Source organism: Coffea eugenioides, chromosome 10, assembly GCF_003713205.1.
Source record: "Coffea eugenioides isolate CCC68of chromosome 10, Ceug_1.0, whole genome shotgun sequence".
In the NCBI taxonomy this organism is placed as follows: Eukaryota; Viridiplantae; Streptophyta; class Magnoliopsida; order Gentianales; family Rubiaceae; genus Coffea; species Coffea eugenioides.
The window spans coordinates 13,304,798-13,327,097 of NC_040044.1; the positions used below are offsets into that span (position 1 = coordinate 13,304,798).

The 22,300-nt window shown below is 37.9% G+C and overlaps 1 pseudogene; it reads right to left on the minus strand.

Annotated features, from left to right (window-relative positions):
- The window catches only part of LOC113750462, a 95,318-nt pseudogene extending 77,947 nt beyond the window's left edge, over positions 1-17,371 (minus strand).
- Between the last annotated feature and the right edge of the window lie 4,929 nt (positions 17,372-22,300).

The following is a 22,300-nucleotide window of genomic DNA, read 5'->3' on the forward strand; positions in this document are numbered from 1 at the left end:
GACATCCCCAACAACTTGAAAGAGATCACTCACACTTATACCTTAGGTGAAGCTATTCAACTATGGGATTCCTCAGTTCGCACTCAGACGCGATCTCGGATGACTATACCCATGCACAGGAAGTATCCATTGATCACCAAAGACTATGATGCCTGGTGGTCGACTCGGTCAAATAGTGTCTCTTCAACTCCCTTAAAATTTACCGTTAAGATCCCTCAGCAATCATCGAAGAAGAGCAAGATTACCTCCGCCAACGAGTCAGTGCATCCTAATGGAGTTATAGAGATTGTAACGGGTCTTACCTCATCTACCTTGCGGAAGAACAAAACCATTAGTAGCTCCTTGGAAAATATTGTTACAAGAAATAAGTCTTCCAAGGACTCTCGACAGGCCATCAAAGAGGCGCAACCAGTGATTCCAGCAAAGAAGATGCCGCCCATGGTTTCAAAATCTTTATCAGTGACTCACACAGAAGAAGATGTCGAAATTGAAATGATGGACGATCGTGGTTCTCTCGAGGCTATAGGACAAGAAGGGACTCAAGCTCAGGGTATCGAATCTACCCAAAGAGAAGCCCATTCGTTGGCGAGTGGCAGTAGTAGCCAAGACCGTCATTGGAACCGATCGAAGAAGAGGACATCTTCTGATTTGGAGGAAATTTCCTTTTCACCACCGTCGGTTGGAGTGTCGCCGCTTAAGGTAATCATATCTTCCTTTTCTTTTTTTTCTTTTTTAAACCTTCATAACATTTTTTTTTTCAGCCCCCACTTCTTGAATTCCACCAAGAAGATGGTACCAACTCACCAATTGAACTTGAGACCGATGCTATAATTCCAAACAAGAAAGGTGACGGAGTCGTTATCAGCATCCCAAAGCAACTTGCCCCCAGTGGAGGCGCTTTGTCAAAGAAAGAGCTGACTAATTTGCACGAAATCCGGAAAAAACCTAAGGTAGCATTGGTTTCAGAATTTCATGGTCAAAAATTGATCCAGGCGCATCGAAGGAAGTACTTGCAGAGTTTGTGGATGGATTTTCGCGGACAGATTCTTGACACTCCAACTGAGCAGATCTCTTCTTTAAAAGAGTGTGCAGAGGAAATCATTGCGGAAATCACAAGAACGGATCCTACCAATGGTCTCCCTTTAAAAGATCACTTGATGGAATTGTTTGCCAAGGCGGAGGCATATGATGTTCTGGCATCCTCATCGTGGGAAAGGATGAGCAAAGAAACACATGCAGAACTCCTTTCCAACGCGACCGTCCAACTCGAGAAAGTTAAGGCAAAGGAAGAAGGACTAACTTGTCACTTGCAAAGTCTTGAAGAAAAGTTGCAGTCCATTGAAGACAGGAAGAAGGTTCTGCAACAGGAACTCATCAGTTTGGAGAAACAAGGCTTGGAAATCAGTTCGACTATCGATCAAAAGCATGAGACCTTCAAGGAGATCCAGGCTGAAATAACCCAAGCGCATGATGAGTTATCTTCCATTGAAAATACTAGCATCATGACTGATGACGCAATGAAGGAATTTGAAGACATGAAATCTGCACTTGAATCATATAAAGTAGCTGTAGTGGAATGCAAATTTGATATTTAGACTTTCCACCATGTTCTTCTTTTCCTTGAATTATTTTATCACTCATTTCTTCCATGTAATGAGTTTTTCTTTTGAATAATAAAATGCTTTTTATTTCTTATCTCTTGTTGTTTTTTTTTTTAAGAGAAAAGAACTTTTAAATTTAGCATTTTATCTCAAAGAAAAAGAGAGGTTTTTTTTTTTTGCAAGGAACAAGGATTTGATTTGGAGTGGTGTAACTGAACTTAGAAGTTGCCCTCTAAGCTGCCTACGTATCCCAACAAGGGAATCAAGTCACACGTAGTTCCTGCCGTTCACATTTTAACCTCATGCGGGCCAGGAGTATCTATTTGTTTACCACCTTAGATTTGGTGGAGTGTTTCAGCAGTTTTACCACATACTACACCATTGGTGGTTGCCATCCACAGTTTTAGCTCATGCGGGCCAGGAGCATCGCGCGGTTCCGATTATGCATAGTACCTTTTTAGGTACTTGCCATTGATGGGGCCAACCATTAATCCATCTTCAGCAACCAACTTGTATGAGCCATTTGTATATACTTCTCGAATGACATATGGACCATCCCACTTAGGAGTAAACTTTCTTTGTCCCCCATGAGTGAGAATGATTGGTCTCCGAACGGCGAGCACTAACTCTCCAATTTGAAAAGAGCGGGGTCGAACGTGCTTATTAAATGCCTTTGAAAGGCGAGCCTGATAACACTCAATCCGTTGCTGAGCTTCCAATCTCTTTTCGTCGAGTGCTTCTAATTCCTCAAGGCGAAGACGAACATTATCTTCTCCACTGAGCCCTTCTTGAATTGCAATTCTTAGCGAAGGTATTTGACACTCAAGTGGAAGAACAGCTTCAACACCGTAAACAAGCGCATATGGGGTTGCTTGTGTGGGAGTTCGAAAAGTGGTTCGGTATGCCCAAAGCGCTTCTCCAATCCGAAGATGCCAATCCCTTTTCGATTTATCCACGATTTTCTTCAACAGATTACATAAGGTCTTGTTGAATGCTTCAGCGAGTCCGTTTGCAGCAGCGTAGTACATGGACGAATTGTATTGTTTGAAATGAAACTTTTCGCAAAGTTTGTTCATTGCTACATTGTAAAAAGGCTTACCATTATCGGTGATGATATACCGCGGGACTCCATACCGATAAATGATGTGCAAGCGAATGAAATCTACTACATTCTCCTTTTTGACCTCTCTTAGAGGAACCGCTTCAGCCCATTTTGAAAAGTAATCTGTCGCTGCCAAAATGAAAATGTGTCCGCCAGAAGATTTTGGAAGTGGTCCAACTATATCCAAACCCCAGGCATCGAATGGCCAAGACGCCACAGTTGGATGCAATGGTTCAGGAGGTTGACGGATGAAATTGCCATGGAATTGACAAGCTTGACATTTTCTAGCAAAATCGATACAGTTCTTCACCATTGTTGGCCAGTAGTATCCCATTCTTTTAATGCGAAAGTGTAATTTCGGGCCAGATTGGTGAGCACCACATATCCCAGAATGAGCCTCTTCCATTACTTGCATGGCCTCATCTTCTCCAAGACATCGTAGAAACACCCCATCGAATGATCTTCGGTAAAGCGTCCCTTTGTAGTAAATGAAACGTGGCGCTCGACGACGTATATCAACCCTTTTCTTGGAATCTTCTGGTAACTTCCCATGATTAAGGTAATCTACTATGAGATGACGCCAATCCTCCTTTTCGATCTCATGGACAAAAATATGATAAGTATTTTTTTCCTCACCATCATCATCTTCATCAAACATCGGGGGTATGACCCAATTTTGACATATTGAAATCTGATTTCGATGAGAAGGTAGAGTGATCATGGACGCCACCCTTGCCAAAGAATCAGCTTGTTGGTTGAAATTTCTAGGGATATGTTCTATAGTGACATTACCCAGATATCCCATGAGCTGTCTTGCATACTTATAATATGGGATTAATTCGGGTTTCTTGACATCATAAATGCCAAGAAGTTGATTTACCACCAATTTTGAATCGCCATAAACTCTAAGATGCAATTGCTTCATGTCTACGGCCGTTTCCAGACCGAGAATCAATGCTTGATATTCGGCCACATTGTTTGAACACCGGCGTGTTAAAGTGAAAGAGTATGGCAATATATCTGCTTCAGGAGTATAAAAGACAACTCCCGCACCAGCTCCATCGCGGTGAGCAGCTCCATCGAAATACATTGACCACGGCGAATCGACCATAAACACTTCTTCATCGGGAAGTTCATCAGTCAACTCCCACTCGGCGGGTAGGGGATGATCGGCTAAAAAGTCTGCCAATATTTGTCCTTTGACAGCCTTCGCAGGTACGTAAATAATTTCAAACTGTTGAAGCTGGAGGTACCATCTGGCGAGTCGATCAGACAGTACAGGTTTTGCCATGACATATTTAATGGGATTGGACTTAGATATGAGACGAATAGTATGTGCATGAAAATAATGCTTCAACTTCTTAATGACAAATATAAGTGCCAAACACAACTTCTCGATAGGTGCGTAGTTCAACTCATTAGATGTCATCATCCGGCTCAAGTAATATAGCGCATTCTCCTTACCTTCATCGTTTTCTTGAGCAAGTAAGGCCCCAACCGACCGTTCTTGAGCGGAAATGTAGAGAATCAATGATTTTCCTGGAATTGGCGCAGCCAGCACTGGGGGATTCATGAGGTACGCTTTGATGCTTGTAAAAGCATTCCTACACGATTCATCCCACCCGAAGGGTACCCCTTTCTTCATCAGTCTACTAAAGGGTTGGCATCGCCCGGCCAAATTAGAGATAAACCTCCAGATATATGCCAACTTCCCTTGAAGGCTCTTCAATTCATGAATATTTCGCGGTTCAGGCATGTTCACAATGGCATCAATTTTAGATCGATCGACTTCTATCCCCCGTTGATGAACGATGAAACCAAGAAACTTGCCAGAAGTGACTCCAAATGCGCACTTCAAAGGATTCATCTTTAATTGGTATCTCCGAAGGCGTTGAAAAACTCTTCGAAGGTCTTGAATATGATCCTCTCGCTTCTTTGATTTCACCACAAGGTCATCAACGTAGCACTCCATATTTCTATGGAGCATATCATCAAATATTCTTTGCATTGCCCTTTGATATGTCGCTCCAGCATTTTTCAAGCCAAACGGCATTACTTTATAGCAATAAATTTCCTTGGGGGTGCGGAAGGCAGTTAGCTCCTCATCCTCTGGCGCCATACGTATTTGATTGTAGCCAGACGATCCATCGAGAAAAGATAGTGCTTCATGCCCGGTTGTAGCATCTACCGTCAATTCTGTGATGGGGAGAGGAAAATCATCTTTGGGGCAAGCCTCGTTTAAGTCTCGAAAGTCAACACAAACTCGAATTTGCCCATTCTTCTTCCTTACAGGGACGATGCTTGAAATCCATGTTGGATATTTTACTTCTCGTATGAATCCGGCTTCAATCAATCGATTTATCTCATTTTCTATCAGAGGAATCAATTCGGGCCGAAAGCGCCTTTGCGTTTGCTTGACAGGTTTTGTTCCTCGCTTGACAGACAAATTATGAACGGCGACCCTTGGATCCAAACCAGGCATTTCTGAGTAATTCCAGGCAAAGACGTCCCTGAACTCGAGCAGCAAATCAACATACTCTTTTTCTTCTTCAGGAGTCATACAAGAGCTTATGTAAATTGGGCGAGGATCGTCGCTTGTGCCAAGGTTAATCTCTTTTAGCTCATCGACTGTATTTTTTACCCCTTGTTCAAGTTCAGGGGGAGCGTCATCTGCATCTTCTTCTTCTTCTTCGGGATCACTGATCGTAATATGGTGACAGGAAGCCATACTTTCTTGACCCTGTTCTTCAAAAATGGTTTCAATTCTTACATTGAATAAGTCTCCATAGTGCATGAAGAAATAGGAGACTCGCTTTCTTGGTCTGTTCTTCTTTATTGGAGTAAGACTTTCTTCCCTGGCAACTTGGTACTCTTGTTTCTTATTGCCTAATCTCTCATAGACGGGCGACTTCAAATTTTTTAGCTGCGGGCCAAGTCTGTCAAACACAGAAGTACGTTTTGACTTATTTCCCAATCGGTCGAACACAGATCTCTTTCGACTTGTGACCTCCATTTCTTCGTTCACATAGTTACAACTCGCTCTTTTGATCATTATACGAACAGGAGAGGGCGGTTGATAACCAAGACCCATCGATGAACTTTCAACATTATAGCCCCTTTCTTTCAACATTTTCTGCGTAGGTGTCAATCCGTGAGTTTTCTCGCCAGTTACCTCAGGAGGGAGTTTGCCCAATGTATTCTTCTCATTTGGGTTATAACCCGCCTTAGCAAGAAGTCTATAGGCGTTTGGATCAAAACCTTCTTGAGTCCGATTAGTTGGTAGCGAGTAATGTTCCACTGCCGGTTCTTCTTTGGGACGAACAAACCCTTGCAAGCTCACCTTCTCAATTTTAACAGGCTCTATCTTGGTGAGCGGAACATTTAATGTGTCATTTCCGATAAAAGAAGACTGACCTTCTTCTCTCTTTGATCTTGGAGTATACCGCAAAATGGGTACTTTGGAATCTTGACTTTCTTCCCTTACCGATTCCTTTCTTTTTGCTTCTTTGTGAAGATAAAATTTGGCGTCGGCAAAGTGAGTTTCGGCTTCCGTGAAAGGTTTGTCATCGGCAGTAACTTTCTTAACAATACCGTCTCGACAATATTTGAAACATTGATGCAGAGTAGATGGTATAATTTCATTCTCGTGAATCCATGGCCTTTCCAAGAGCATGTTATCAGAGGTTTTGGCTTCAATGATATGAAATAACGCACTTGAAGACAGCTCACCAATGAGCAATTCAAGCCTTATGAGGCCTATTGCTCTTTGCCCCCCTTGATTAAATCCTTGGATCATGAGGCGGCTCTGGGAGAGTTCATCACTTGAGATTCCTAACTCTTTCATAGCACGTACGGACATGATATTGACAGCAGATCCCCTATCAATGAGTATCCGATTCATCTTTTGTTCTCGAACATATGCGCTAACAAACAAAGGTCGATTGTGGGTCTTGAACTCAACAGTTAAATCGTCATCATCAAAAATGATGGTCGTTGCACAATCCACCGGTGGTTTATCATCGATTTTGAGTTTTTTCTCAAATTCAGTGCCAATTTGTGTGACTTGAGGATTTTCAGCTTTGACGACATTACAAGAAGTGGAATTATCAGTATCGTCACTTAAATACCCCTTGGGTATAAATTCTCTCAATGTCACGGGCTGTCGAACCTCTTGAAGAAGCTGAAAATCTGACGAAATTGGTGTTGTGGCGACTCCCTTTTGTTTCTTTGTCGCATTTCGTCGTTTCATCGTCACTTTCGGCTTTGTCGAATAAATGCTTTTCGAGAAGATGTACTTCTTTATTTTTGGCTTGCAAGTCCTCTTTCGAGTGACTAAAGTCCATCCTTCGTTGTCATCTTCAATAACGTCTTCAATTGAGGATTTCTCAACCTCTTTGGACGAAGCACTGCTTGTTGTGGCTAAAACTTCTATCGGACAGCACACAGACCCAAACATTATTGTCGTTTGATTTGCCGATACTTTATCTTCCTCGAGAAGGATCTTTCCTTGACGGGCCAATTCCATAATTTTGTCTTTAAAGACAAAGCATTTAGTGAGAGGGTGGCCAATCAGGCGATGATAACAGCAATAGTTTGGATCATTGACTTGACCGGCTTCCTCTGGGCGCTTCATTTCAGGAAGTTCAAGGAGTTTTTCCTTGAACAGGTCATCAAACATCCCTTGTAAATCAGATTCAAGAAATGGGTATTCTTTTTCTTGCATCTCTTTTAACGTGGGTCTTCTTATTGACCTATTTTGAGATGGATCCAACTTCTCAGTGACCTTTCGGCTCACCTTGGTAGCAATTTTCATGGGAGCTGTATTTATTGCCATGGACTCCTTATTACTGAATTTTGAAGGAGGCTTGCCCCCTTTTTTATTTTCTTGCCTTTCATTGTTTTGACGAGACGGTTGCACTCGCGGAGCTTGAATAGGAAGCCCATCAGTTGCATTGGCCGTGATGCTTAATTCCATGTCATGAGCACGAGTAGCTAATTCCTCAAATGTGTTTGGGCGTATACCCTGCAGAATGTAGCTTAGGCTCCAATGCATTCCTCGAATGCACATTTCTATGGCAGAGGGTTCGGACAGCCTGTCCTTGCAATTGAGACTCAGACTTCTCCACCTATCAATGTAGTTGACCACAGGTTCATCCTTCCATTGACGAGTGTTAGTCAACTCTAGCATACTAACGGTCCTTCTAGTGCTGTAGAAGCGATTCAAGAATTCTTGCTCCAGCTGTCCCCAACTGTCGATGGACCCTGGCGTGAGATCAGTGTACCAATCAAACGCGTTGCCCTTCAAGGATCGGACGAACTGTTTGACTAGAAGGTCGCCATAGGTTCCAGCGTTGTTGCAGGTTTCGACAAAATGGGCCACATGTTGTTTTGGACTACCCTTCCCATCGAACTGTTGAAATTTAGGGGGTTGATATCCAGCAGGCATTGCAAGGTTGTCGATTCTAGCAGTGTAAGGCTTACAATAGGTAAAGCTTGACTTTGAACCACCCTCCTTTTTATCTTTGATCACGCCTTCAACAAGTTCCTTCAGTTGTTCTACGGGGATAGTTCCCTCGGCGGTCACGTATACTTCATTCACCTTGTCTTTACCTTTAGATGAGGGATTTTCACGCTCTTGGTTCTCCTTAGAATCCATATGGCTTCCTTCAGGAGCGTGGTCCTTTTGGGTGAGCAGTTGAGCAATGAGAGCATCTTGGTCCTTGATGTGTTTCATCATAGTCTCCATCATCTTGGACATGTTCGAAACTTGTTCTTCAAGACTTAAAGCATTTGTCATCATAGCAGGCATTGCAGCAGAAGAAGCAGCAGAATCTTCAATAGAAAATCTTGAATGAAGAGTTTCATGTGAAGAGGCTGATCCAGTGCTTGATGAATCATCGTCATGTTTATAAAATTTGGGTTCGGACCCAAATTCGAGCATGGCAAGAGTCTTCTCAATCGAGGTGAAAACGTCTTGGACCCCCATCGTGGAGGAATAGCTCATTTGTGATGTTGACCCGAAGACGGGAGTTGGCGCCGAGGGTTCCATGCTACTTTGGGTGGAGGCTCTCGTCATACTCCTTGTCACGGGGCCAATAACGCGGGTATTGGTGGCAACGTGTGCAGCTTCCTGAACAGGCTTAGCATCAGTAGCCTTGGAACGTGCAATCACGATTTTGTTGCTCTTTGGTGCCATTGGTGATAGACGTAGTTGAATATTCGAGGAGAAGAGATGGAAGGCAGAGGGGTCCCACCGAGCGTGCCAAAAATTTGTACGCGATAAAAATTTCAAGTCTGCAAAACGACAAGAAAAATGCACGACAAATATATGATATATAAATTTAGAAAAGTATGTAGGTACAATCTCTGGGGTTTTCTCGAACTTGTGGAGAGTTTCCCTCGATTCTTCTCCTCGAACGCCAATCCAAGGGCTTCGCAGCTTGTTCTTGGATCCACCACCGATTCCTTCAAATCTTGATATAGAAGATTTGAAGAACTTTGGAAGATATTTGAAGACTCAAGTCTTGATATCTGGGAGACTTGGAGAGCTTGAAGAGCCGAACCTTTGTAGCTTGGAGCTTCAATGCTTTGAGCGTATATGATGCTCTTTGAAGTCCCTCTGTGTATTTTTTTGTGTGTGTCCTTGATTTGGTTGAGAGACCTCTATTTATAACTGTAGCAAGGGGTAGAGGTTGAAGACCTGTGTACCACTTTACTTGTCTTGCAAGACGTGCAGTCATATTAGGACTGTGCTAGCCAAATATTATCTCTTCATTTTATATTTATTAATAAAGAGATAAGTAATTCCTCGATTGGCCAAACTCGTGGGGACACGTGACGTGGCGCCGTTTGACTGGCCAGGCTGTTGCAGTATATAAGAAATATACTTGGACTGAACAACTCTAAATATTATCCCTTTAATAAGAAATAAATATTTAGATATTTATCCAATAAACATGATATGATTTGGTTGGTGGAGATATCCCTGCAATTTGAATTGATCTGGGACACCTCAGCTTAACACATGGTGAAATATAATTGGTTATTTAACAACCAAATTTTCCAAGTGTACATGACATATGGCAATATCCAATTGGATAAAAATAAGCCATGAAAATGATTTATAGACCAATGGTATTTTTTAGAATTTAATTAAAATTCCATTGTCTACAGAGACGACAGGTTTCTTCATCACAACCTCTTCTCGACTCTAGTCCAGTCCTTGCTCCAACCACTCTTAGAAGGTCTCTACGTCTTAGTCGTCCGCCTGATCGGTATGGTTTCATTGCCACTAGAACTGACACTATATTTCCTACATCCTATTCACAGGCAACTAAACAAGCATGTTGGGTGAAAACTATGAACGAGGAACTTCAAACTCTTTAGAAGAATCATGCTTGGGATATTGTTCCTTGTCTCGATGGTGTTAAGTCCATTGGTTGTAAATGGGTATTTTCTCTTAAATTGAGATCCGATGGCTCACTTGAAAGATATAAAGCACGATTAGTAGCTCTTGGTAATCAGCAAGAGTATGAAATAGATTATGAGAAGACCTTTGCTCCTATGGCAAAGATGACAACAGTTTGACTTGTTCTAACTATTGCTGCTTCTAAGGGCTGGTCATTGTGATAGATGGATGTTAAGAATGTCTTTTTACATGACGATCTTCAAGAAGAGATTTATATGACTCCACCATTAGGGTTATTTTCTACATCTTCTTCTGATGTTTGTAAGCTAAAACGCTCACTCTATGGTTTAAAACAAGCTCCACGTGCTTGGTTTGATAAGTTCCGTTCTACGCTTATTAGCTTCTCATTTGTTCAGAGTCAGTATGACTCCTCTTTGTTTCTTCGCCAGACTGATAAGGGACTTGTTTTACTTTTGGTATATGTTGATGATATTGTTATCACAGGGAATGACTTTGAATTAATATCTCAACTTCAGGAGCATCTTCAACGTTCCTTTCATATGAAGGACTTAGGTCCTCTACAATATTTTTTGGGTCTAGAAGTGCAATCTACCTCAGCTGGTATTTTCTTACATCAGCATAAATACATCCAGGAATTAATTGCTTTGGCAGGTCTCCAAGATGGTCGGTCTGTTGATACCCCCTTGGAAGTAAATGTTAAATATCACCGTGATGAGGGTGATTTTCTCTCATATCCCTCTCCCTGTCGGCAATTGGTGGGAAGTCTCAACTATTTAACTATTACTCGACTTGATATTTCATTTGTTGTTCAACAAGTTAGTCAATTTATGCAGGCGCCTAGGCACCTCCATCTAGCTACTATTCGTCACATTATTCGTTATTTACATGGCACTTCCTCTCATGGTCTTTTCTTCTCCAGAAATTCTCCTATTCATTTGGTAGCCTATAGCGACGCTGACTGGGCGGGTTGTTCGGATACTAGACGTTCAATTACTGGTTGGTGCATGTGGAAATTCTCTTATTTCTTGGAAAAGTAAAAAGCAAGATAGGGTGTCTAAATCCTCTACTGAGTCAGAGTATCGTGCTACATCCTCTGCATGTTCTGAGATCATTTGGCTTCGAGGCCTCTTAGGTGAGATTGGGTTTCCCCCAACTTGCGCCTACTCCTCTTCATGCCGAAAATACTAGTGCTATTCACATTGCTGCTAATCCTGTATTTCATGAGCGTACCAAACATATTGAAGTTAATTGTCATTCTATCCGCGAAGCATATGATGATCATGTCATCTTTCTTCCTCATATCACCATTGATCTTCAAACTGCTGATATACTTACTAAAGCTCTCTCTCAGCATAGACACAATTTTCTGGTTGACAAATTAATATTTTTTGATCGACCAGCATCAATTTGAAGGGGGATATCAAGGGCAGAGGTTATGGTCTACTAATTGCAATAATCAAGGGCAGCTGATTATGGGATCTGTTTAATCATAATTGCAAAGATTATGGCTGAAATTATGAGATCTACTCTACCATGTATATTAGTTGTATATTAGCATATTTGTAATTAATATATTAGATAGGTAGATATATTCTTACCTAGAATAGAATATACAAAGTTTCTATTTAATGGAAAAGATGCACAAAAGGCAGCATTCAGTCTTTGATCTAGAAAATTGTCACTCATTGTGAGACAACAAAAGAAGTTTGGGATTATGTCCCGTTATTATACTGCAGTAATATTTCACGGATGTATGATATTTCTTTGGAGTATTTTTCGTTGCAACAAGATAACAAGACAGTAACTGAATATTTTGCTGATCTTAAACAAATTTCAGAAGAATTAAATGTTGTAATGCCTATCACAAGTGATATTACAGTAATGCAGAGGCAAAGAGAACAAATACTTGTGCTCAAATTCTTGGCTGGCCTTGAGCCAGAATTTGAACCAATCAAATCTCAAATTTTAATAGGTAAACAATTACTATCCTTTGTAGAGACGTATGCTCGTGTCTTACGTTCTGCATCTAAGGATAATATACAGGGTGATGGTGCTCTAATTAATAATAAGTCTACTTTAGTTGCTAACAACAATCGGATAGAGCAACTTAGTTTTAGACGTAGCTCTCGTGGAAGAAGAAGTAGGGGAGGTCGTTGGGGTCGTGGAGGTCGAGGCACCCGTGAGTGCACTCATTGTGATTTGAAAAATCACACTCGTGATACCTGTTGGGATTTAGTTGGAAAACCTCCTCGATTTGCTAATGCGGTTATCAAAGACCAAACTGAATTAGGTTCTTCAGCGCAAGGGTCCCAGAAGACTTTTACCATATCCCAGGAAGATTAAGTTAAATTCCTTCAGTACTAAACTGCAAATCACGCATCTCTTCCCTCTGTCTCTTTAGCACAAAAAGGTAATATTATGTCTTGTCTCTCCACATCCTTTAATTCTGACGCATAGGTTATTGACTCCGAGACAACTGATCATATGTCAAGTACCTCTAGAAATTTTTCTAATATTCAAGAGTCTAATTCCTTTCCTCATGTTACTTTAGTTGATAGATCTACAACTAAAGTTAAAGAACTAGGCACTGTAGAAATTAATCCATCTCTTCTACTGTATTTTATTCTTTACGTATCCAATTTGCCTTTTAATCTAATATCTGTTAGTAAACTTACTAAATTTCTACAGTGTTCAATTACTTTTTCTCCTGATTATGTTGTTATTTAGGATTTGAAGACAAAATGGATGATTAGTGGAGGGCATGAGCATTATGGTTTTTATTTTCTTAATTCCAATGGTCCGATTGCATGTCCTACTACTGTTTCTCCTTTTGAAATTCACTATCATTTGGGTCATCCGTCTCTATAAAATTTGAAGAAATTAGTTCCTACTTTGAGTCAGTTGTCTTCATTAGAATGTGAGTCTTGTCAGTTAGAAAAGTATCATTATGTTTCTTTTGCCCCTAGAGTCAATAAACGGGTTTCTAAACCCTTTTGTTAGTTCATTCTGATGTTTGGAGTCTTAGTCGCATCACTTCAAAGCTAGATTTTAAATATTTTGTAATTTTTATTGATAACTTTTCCAGAGTTACATGGATTTATTTAATGAAAGATCGTTCAGAGCTATATTCCATTTTTTGTTCATTTGTTACAGAAATAAAGAATCAATTTTATATACCTATACGTATACTTCGCAGTGATAATGCGAAAAAATGTTTTTCCACTCCTTTTGATACTTTTATGATTAAGTCTAGTATTATTCATCATTTTTCTTGTCCCCACACTCCACAACAGAATGGAGTTACTAAAAGAAAAATTGGACATTTAGTCGAAGTTGCTAGAACACTTTTGTTGCACATGAATGTGCCTAAACAGTTTTGGAGTGATGCAGTTTTAACTGCATGTTATTTAATTAATCCCATGCCATCTAATATTCTTGGACACCAATTACCTCACTCCATTCTTTTTTCTCGTGAATCTGTGTTTAAATTACCTCCTTATATTTTTGGATGCGTGTGTTTTGTTCATCAACTTGCCCTCAGGGTGGATAAATTAGATTCTCGTGCTATTAAGTGTATTTTCTTAGGATACGCACAAGCGCAAAAAGGATATAGATGTTACAGTTAAGTTTTAAATCGATTTTTTACTTATATTGATGTTACTTTCTTTGAATCCACTCCTTATTTTATGAAACAAGGTATGCCTAGTGAATTAGAACGGTGTTCCTCTTTTTCTTATCCTGTTTTACCAGTCCCTTCATCTTTATTATCTAAGTTATATAGTCGACCAGATTCCATAACTCAATTATCTCGTCCTAACTTTCAAGTTTATTCTCATCATTTTGTAGTTGAGAAAGCTCCTGATACGTCACGCACTTCACCAATTAACTCTTAATCTTCAAATCCAAGTATGACGCCCTTCTGTGAGTTAGATCTTCCTATTGCTTTACGCAAAGGTAAGAGGCACTGTACTTCTCATCCTATTTCTAATTTTGTTTCTTATTCTCGCATCTCTCCATCATATTTTTCTTTTATTGCTTCACTTGATTCTGTATCCATTCCTAAATCTATTACCTATGCTCTCAATCATCCTGGTTGGAGATTAGCTATGCAAGAAGAGATGTTTGCTTTGGAACAAAATGGTACTTGGGATCTTGTTTCTCTTCCTTCCGGTAAGCCTGTTGTTGGTTATAAATGGGTGTACACTATAAAAGTGCAGCCTAATAGTTCTATTGATAGATTGAAAGCTCGTTTGGTAGTTAAAAGATTTACTCAGATGTATGTAATAGACTACTTAGAGACATTTTCTCCTGTTGCAAAGATTACCTCTGTTTGTCTTCTTATATCTTTGGCAGCAACTTATAATTGGCCATTGTATTAGTTAGATGTGAAAAATGAGTTTCTACATGAAGATTTGGAAGAAGAGGTATATATGGAACAATCTCCTGGATTTGTTATTCAGGGGGAGAATTCGCGGTTGGTTTGTCATCTGAAAAATCCTTATATGGATTGAAACTGTCTCTTAGGGTTTGGTTTGGCCGATTTAGTAGTGTTGTCATGAAATTCGGTCTAACAAGATGTGAAATAGATCACTATGTGTTTTATCGGCATTCCAACGATGGTAAAATTTTATTAGTTGTTTATGTGGATGATATTGTGATTACAGGTGATGATATTGTGAAGATCCAGAAGGTTAAGTCCAATCTGCAGGCAAACTTTCAGATAAAGGATTTAGATCATTTACAATATTTTCTGGGTATTGAGGTAGCTTGATCTAAATATGGGATTTATTTATGTCAAAGAAAATATGTACTTGATATGCTGAGTAAAGTTGGAATGTTAGGTTGCTGGCCTGTGGATGCTCTTATGGATCCTAATGTGAAATTAGTAGGAGATCAAGACGTATTCCTAGATGATCTTGGGCAAAATCGAAAACTTTAGGGTAAATTAAATTATCTCACTATAACAAGGTTTGACATTTCGTTTGCAGTGAGTGTCGTGAGTCAATTTCTTGAGACCCCTCGTACCAGTCATTGGGATGCTGTTATACGAATTTTCAAGTATCTTAAGAGTGCTCCTGGAAAAAGGTTGCTATATCAAAATCATGGACACACTGATATTGAAATATACAGTTATGTAGATTGGGATGATTTTGCCTCAGATCGAAAATCGACCACAGGATATTGTGTGTTTGTTGATAATAATTTAGTGTCGTGAAAGAGTAAAAAGCAAACACTTGTCTCTAGATCAAGTGCAGAATCTGAACACTGCGCTATAGCTCACACTGTGTGTGAGTTTATTTGGTTGAAGAGTATGTTACTTGAAATTAGATTTGAACATAAACAGCCTATGAATTTAGTGTGTGATAATCAAGCGGCTGTTTATATTACATCTAATCCAGTGTTTCACAAAACATATTGAAGTTGATTGTCATTTCATTCGAGAGAAATTGCTTGATGGAGTTATTAAGACATCTCACATACCGTCAGCAGATCAATTGGTTGATTTGTTTACTAAGAGTTTAGAGGGCTCTAGGGTGAAATACATTTGTAACAAGTTGGACGCTTATGATATATATGCTTTAACTTGAGAGGGATTGTTAAGAAAATATAAGTACTCTTGTAGATAATAAATTAGTAAGGTTATTCTTGTAAATAGTTTGTTAGGTTTGTATTACTATAAATACTAGTTGATCACTCATAATACGATGGCTAGATGTTTTTCTCCCAAAATACATGTTATCACATACCATTGACTGCATATATGCAATAAAATCTTTGTAAATCATTCACTCCATAAGAATGTTGTCGTACATTTCCTCAAGAATTGGTAACAAGCAACAATTAAGTTTGCATGTACTGGTTGAAACCACTTAAAATTTAAGGCACCCATATCTCCTATATTCCTCATCACAAATTCAAGAGAACGTGGAAAATAACCCATAGATCTGAAATTAAAAAAAAAAAACATAGATCCTTCATGTAACTATTAACAGTGACATTTTCAGCTAATTGTGTATATGCAGTTTGCAGTTGTCAGTTACTGTTCTCAGTTTTTCCCAACCAACAATAGGCAAAAGTATAGATAGTTATTTAACTCTGCACCAGGCAAGCACTCTGACTCCATGACCAATCAAATTTCCTCCATCTTCCTTAGGAAGCTCATATCAGCTCTTACCAAATTTTATTACCTTACTTGGGACAATTTTCATGTTAATTAAAAGCCCCTAAACCAATGACAACACTTCCAATCAGTAAAAAGAAACCAAATGGTCCACACAGTATCCATTTAATGCACTACCTAAGAATAGGATCAAACACAGCAAAGTGTAATTAATAAGAGGAAGACTATGACAAAGAATTAAAAGTAGAGTTAGTTTGACTTTATGCCCCTAAACCTTTACCCTCCTGCAAATTGTGCCATGAGTATTCAACTGCATTACTTAACTAACTTAATCCACTCATCTATCTTAAGTTAATCAAATCATTGCACCAGCGCTTGATTAATATCTAACTTTAACAGTAATATAACTGCTCTTAGATTAACATTCACCAAAGTTGGGATGATTTTCTTCTAAAGACTCTGTTGATTGTACAAAGTATGAAGTGCAACACCCAGCAACTTGAAATTTCAATGAATTCCCTAATTTATTATGTTTAGGTATTCCGAAACTTATTAGCTTCAAAAGGACTTGAATAATTTCCTACAGACTAGTACAATATACAAACTCATACAGCATAATGTACAACTTTACCAACTGCTAATCCCAAAAAAGTGCATAATAATTTTCTAAACCAAAAGAAGACATAAATAATCGTATAATTAACTCAAAAAATCCTGCAGTGGACCGGTTTCAACCAATCTCGAACATTAGGCAAGGCGCGGCCGAGCAGCACAAACATGGCATAAGCCATATAAGCTTCAGTAGCTTCTTTATGAAGCTCCAAAACTACAATCCTCCCCTCGACTCCTCCTCTACTACCACCACTAATTTTTTCCCTAGCAGCCAAAACAACACTTCCATTATCTCCTACTCATCCATCATCCAAAGCTCTGTCCTCAGCTTCTCTCCACTTGGCTTTCACAATCGGTAACTTCTCTCTAGGCGCCGAGGAGGACAAAAATCGAAACTCCAAAACCCTAACTTTACGAAGCCCTAAGAACCAAGCCGAGACAGGCCGCAGGTGCTGAGAGTAGCAGCAGAGTAAGTGAAGTCCCATCATCATGATATTGAGGGCCATCGGTTGATTAAATAAAGGGCTTTTGGGTGGGGAAATATGTGACCCTATATTATTTCTGTAAAACAAAATAGTTTGAAATGAACAACCAAAAAAAGTAATTTATTTAAGTCAACATTTAAAGACAATCCACCTCTTCATTCATCTTTAACATTTAAGCAATTCTTCATGCAACCTCAATTAAAGCTATTTCTGCAAGAAAGACTTTTGACTGATCTTTTGTTGAAATAATATGATTTTTCTCTCTAGCACTTTTGACTAATATTACTTGAAATAGAGTGGTAGCCATATTGATACAATTTTTTATATACACTCTGAAGTATCTTACTGCATTATTCGCCAGCTTGAAACCTGAAAAAAAGAATGCTCAGAAAAATTATTACAAACAAAAGAAAAAATATTTGAAAAATTAATTATTTTCTCTCCATAAAATTGAAAAGTTAAGTAGTTTTAAGGAAAATTGGAAACAAAAAAATGATAGATAACTCAAGTGTTGAACTTAGTTTTACGAGTGGACCAAACAGAAATCACATTTTGTATCAGCCAAACCAATTAAATTGTTCAAAACGATAGCTAAATGGAACATGTAAGCTATCAGAACCTATTAATTAGCTATAACAATAAACACAAAGCAAGAACTTTACATTCAACCAGTTGGCTTATACCAAAGTTCAATTGATGAAAAGTTATAGCTCTTCCATTTTTTCCCTTGGCAAGGGCAAGAGCAAGAAGAGATGGTGCTAATGGGACTACCACAGCTTGTACAAGCCTACTGTATCTCAAAGAAATTAAACATCTTTCCTGGTTGTTTCTTCTAGAAGATAGATCTTCCCACTTCAAATTAAATGAACCTATTCATCATTATAAAAAGCTATCATATAATTGATTAAAGGAGTGGATGAAGCATACCACACCTAAGTTATCATAATTATCAATTGCCACTTACAGCAAATAAATGGAACTTTCAACTATTACCCAGGGTCACGTAATAGGAAAGTTGAACAACTTATAAAAGTTTTGATGGCTTGCATGTACCCTTTAGCTATCATTTTCATCAATTGAATTGGTTCGATTCATACAAGATGTAACATCTCTTTGGCCCACTTGTTATTCCTAGCCTTAGTAAAATTTTATTGTTTGAGTACTAAACGAATGGTGGTCTGACAATATTACAAATACAAACATTTAGCTCAAGATTTTCCTTTGCCATTTTTACAAATAGGTTTTGGGCATTATGCAAATATGGAACTTATTTCTTTCAAATTTGTTTCTATCCTACCCAAATTGCCAACTAATGTTTTCATCAACAGAGAAATTAGGGAGAAAGCAACAAATATTCTACCATTATTAACTTCAACTAAACTCACAAACAAGAAAATTTCAATTAAATGATGGTAATTACCAAAAAGAAAAGTTAACAAGGAAACTTCACTGTGCTTTTCTGCTAAAGAAATTCAGTATGACAATAGCGGTGGCCGTGGCGGACTCTGGTTGTAGAACAACTCCTCCTTCTTTGACTCCCTTTTTTTTTCTGGCTTTGCTTTTACTTTTGTTTTCTTCTATGTATCTTTGTTGCTTATAATGGGACAGGGTTAGAGAATTTTTTGAAAAAAAAAAAATCAATCGACAACGTGGCTGATAATTTAGGGAATTCCTGTGCTCTCTAGTTTCCACAAGCTTACTGTGTCTGAAAGTTAAAAAAAGATAACTGGTCACAAACTCCATCCTACTAACAAACCAAAAAGCCCTCAGAGTTGCTCAAAATTATGCTGCAAACAGTCACAAAATACTATTCATAAGGGAACTGGCACTTTTATTTATTATAAGATAAGATTAAGTAGAAAAACCCTAGCTTTAATTTCAATTTAGACAGCATTCTTGCGCGCCAAGTCTCTTCTGTTTTTCCATGTTTTTTGGCTCCCTCTTTTCCCCATTATTCTTAGGGATGGCAATGGGGCGGAGGTCCCATTGGCCAATATTCCCCTCGCCTCCCACCCCCACCCCACCTAGCCCCGCTTCCCGTGGGCAGCCGCAGGGCTAATAAATAATGTCCTGCATCTCCTTCAACAACAGTTCAAAACAATCATAAGCCAAAACAATCAAACTAGATAGGTTCAAGTCTGCTGTCACAAAGCCAAAACAATCATAACCCGACACTAGTTCAAGTCTTCAAATATAGATAAAATGAAGAAAGCAACAAGCAAAATTTTCGCAATTTAGCGATGAAACTCCAAGAAATTGCTGCGGTTGCTTGGGAAGAAAAAACTCCAAGAAATTAAACGCTCTAGCGGTCTAAGTGAGAGAGATAGAGAGTTGTGTCGTGTGTCTGTATGTGTGTGAGTGAGTGAGTGTTTGGGGGGTCGTCGACTGATGGACAACGGGCAATTAGGCTTAGAATGTCTTAACGGCTAGTTTGGGAGTTTAAATTAGAAAAGAAAAGATGGGAAATATTTTAAGTTATGAAAGAAGGCAAATACTTGGATGAACTTGGTCCATGGCCCCATCCATGGACCGTGTGATTCCTGAAAAGCCACGTCTTTTTTTAGTTTGTTATGCACATACGTGCTTGCTTCTATTGTCATTCTTTGATTTTCTTGAATAATGCAAAGGAATATTGGATTTATCCTAGTGGTCTAAATGAGTTTAATGACACTAAACACCCTAATATTTAAATTTATTTTATTATTTTAACGAATTTAAATGTTTGTTCAAGATTGAGTTGTTCTTTTGTCAAATCGAAATTGAACAAATTTTTTATCGAATTTAAATGTTATCAAACATAAAATAATATTTAATCTTATTTTGATTAGTTTGCGAATCAAATTCAAACAAACTTTTACTAAGTCAAATTTGATTTGAGTATCAAGTAACGTGACTCATTTTTCAATCCTATCTATTTTTGACAAACTATATCAACAATCCAAGCTTACAAATATCCAAATTTTCAACTTCGAAACACAGAACACAAACTCAATCCCTTTTACAAAATTTTCAAGTTTTTCTATCATCAATTCTTCACCAAAATTTAATCCATGCACCTTCTATCTTCGACAAAAGTTCTTCATTTTACTAACAATCGAACATAAGCTGATAAGAAAAACAGGAGCATAACTATATTGTTTCAATAGAGATAATAAAAAGTAATTTCCCAGTTTTCATAGCAAAAGGAAAACAGAAAACTAGTATAGCAGTTTTTTTTTTTTTTTAAGATTAACTAGTATAGTAGTTAACAACCCATCAGGTATTGAAATGATGTGGGTACTTAAATACCACAAGTCCATAGGTAGGTCCATAAATCGAGTTCCCCGAGTTTAAAGTTTTTGCCTAGCAGATTGGAGAGCCAATATTAGATGTTTGGATTGTTTTTTTATAGTGCCTAGAGTTGATAGGTGTAACAAGAGGGTGTTACTACATATGTTATACTACTTATTACTCCATTCGTCCCATTAAAAATATCATATTTTCCATTTTGGGATGTTCCAAAACAATTGTCATATTGAAGAAGTCAAAACACCTTTTAATCTCTCTTTCCAATATAGTCATTCTTTCTAATCATATACATGTTACTATTTAAATTTTAATTTTGAATTTGTGGGGATAAAATTGGAAAGAGAAATACAAATATCACAATCAAATTACTATTCTTAAAAGTTGGATTCTCCAAACATGATTAAATAAATAGAATGGAGGGAGTAATTGAAGTCAAAGAGGGGTGACTCTTATTATCCAAAGTTTAGGGGGTGTTTTTGTAGTTTGGCCAGTCCACAGAGGAAGTAAATGTAATTAATCTTTCTAAATTTTTTTGAAAAATTAATTTAATTTTCTAATTAATCTTTCTAATCTAATTGCAACAGTTCAAGAAATTCTAAAATTCAACTTAGGTGGTAGATAGACACATTAATCGATTCACACTAAAATCTTTGATTTGAGGTTTTTTTTTTTTTTTTGAAGAGCTTGATTTGAGTTTCAAATCCTCCCTTTTACACATTAGAAAAGTAAAAAAACCATAACGTACAAAAAGCCCATTAATGGAGGACAAAAGCTAATGATGCATAAGACAGAGTCAGTCCTTAAAATTAAAATCTGCAAGCAAAAGGGACGGATCAACAAACCGTACTCTCAAAAGAATAGTAATAAATTGGCAAAAGGGAGAACGCGACCCTAGATCCCCTCTGTTGCCCATCCGTGCCCATAGATTACGGAGTAAAGGTACAAGTCATTAGTCAACAACGGTCCATTCAATGTTCCATTAAAGCATTAAACGCAAAAAAGAGAAACTGACAAATCCTTTTTTAAATTATTTTTTTCTGCTGTAAAATACTGACAGATCTTTCTTTTTTAATTGAATTATTCCATACCCAAAATAATTTCCACTGAGACACTTAAAAAAAAATCCAACAAAAAGAAAAAGAATAAATTGTGTATATACTGTTAGTGTATATAATATTATGATTGGATAAATAATATCCGAATAAATTTTAAATTTTAAATTTAAATTTTATATATGTGTCATATATCTAATAGTGAGATCAATTCAAGGAAAAATCATCCAAAATTTTCAGCTTAGTCTTCCCCTCAAATTACACTAGGTATAACCCAAGCTGTAATCTATTTTTACCACATAGGCTAGTGGAATTCTATATTACATTTCATTTATTAAAAATCACTCACTAATCAAGTAGTATTAATCATCATACAAAACTTGACTAATACCACTCGTAATAAAAAAAAAATCCTAAAAGGTATTCTTTTACCAAAATTATTAAGAATTACAAAAAGATCCTTAATCCCAAATTCCAACCTTGTACATTTCATTTATTGAAAAACACTCACTAATCAAGTGGTATTAATTATCATAAAAAAAACTTGATAATACTACTTGTAATAAAAAAAATAAAACCCAAAAAGATATTTCTTTTACCAAAATTATTA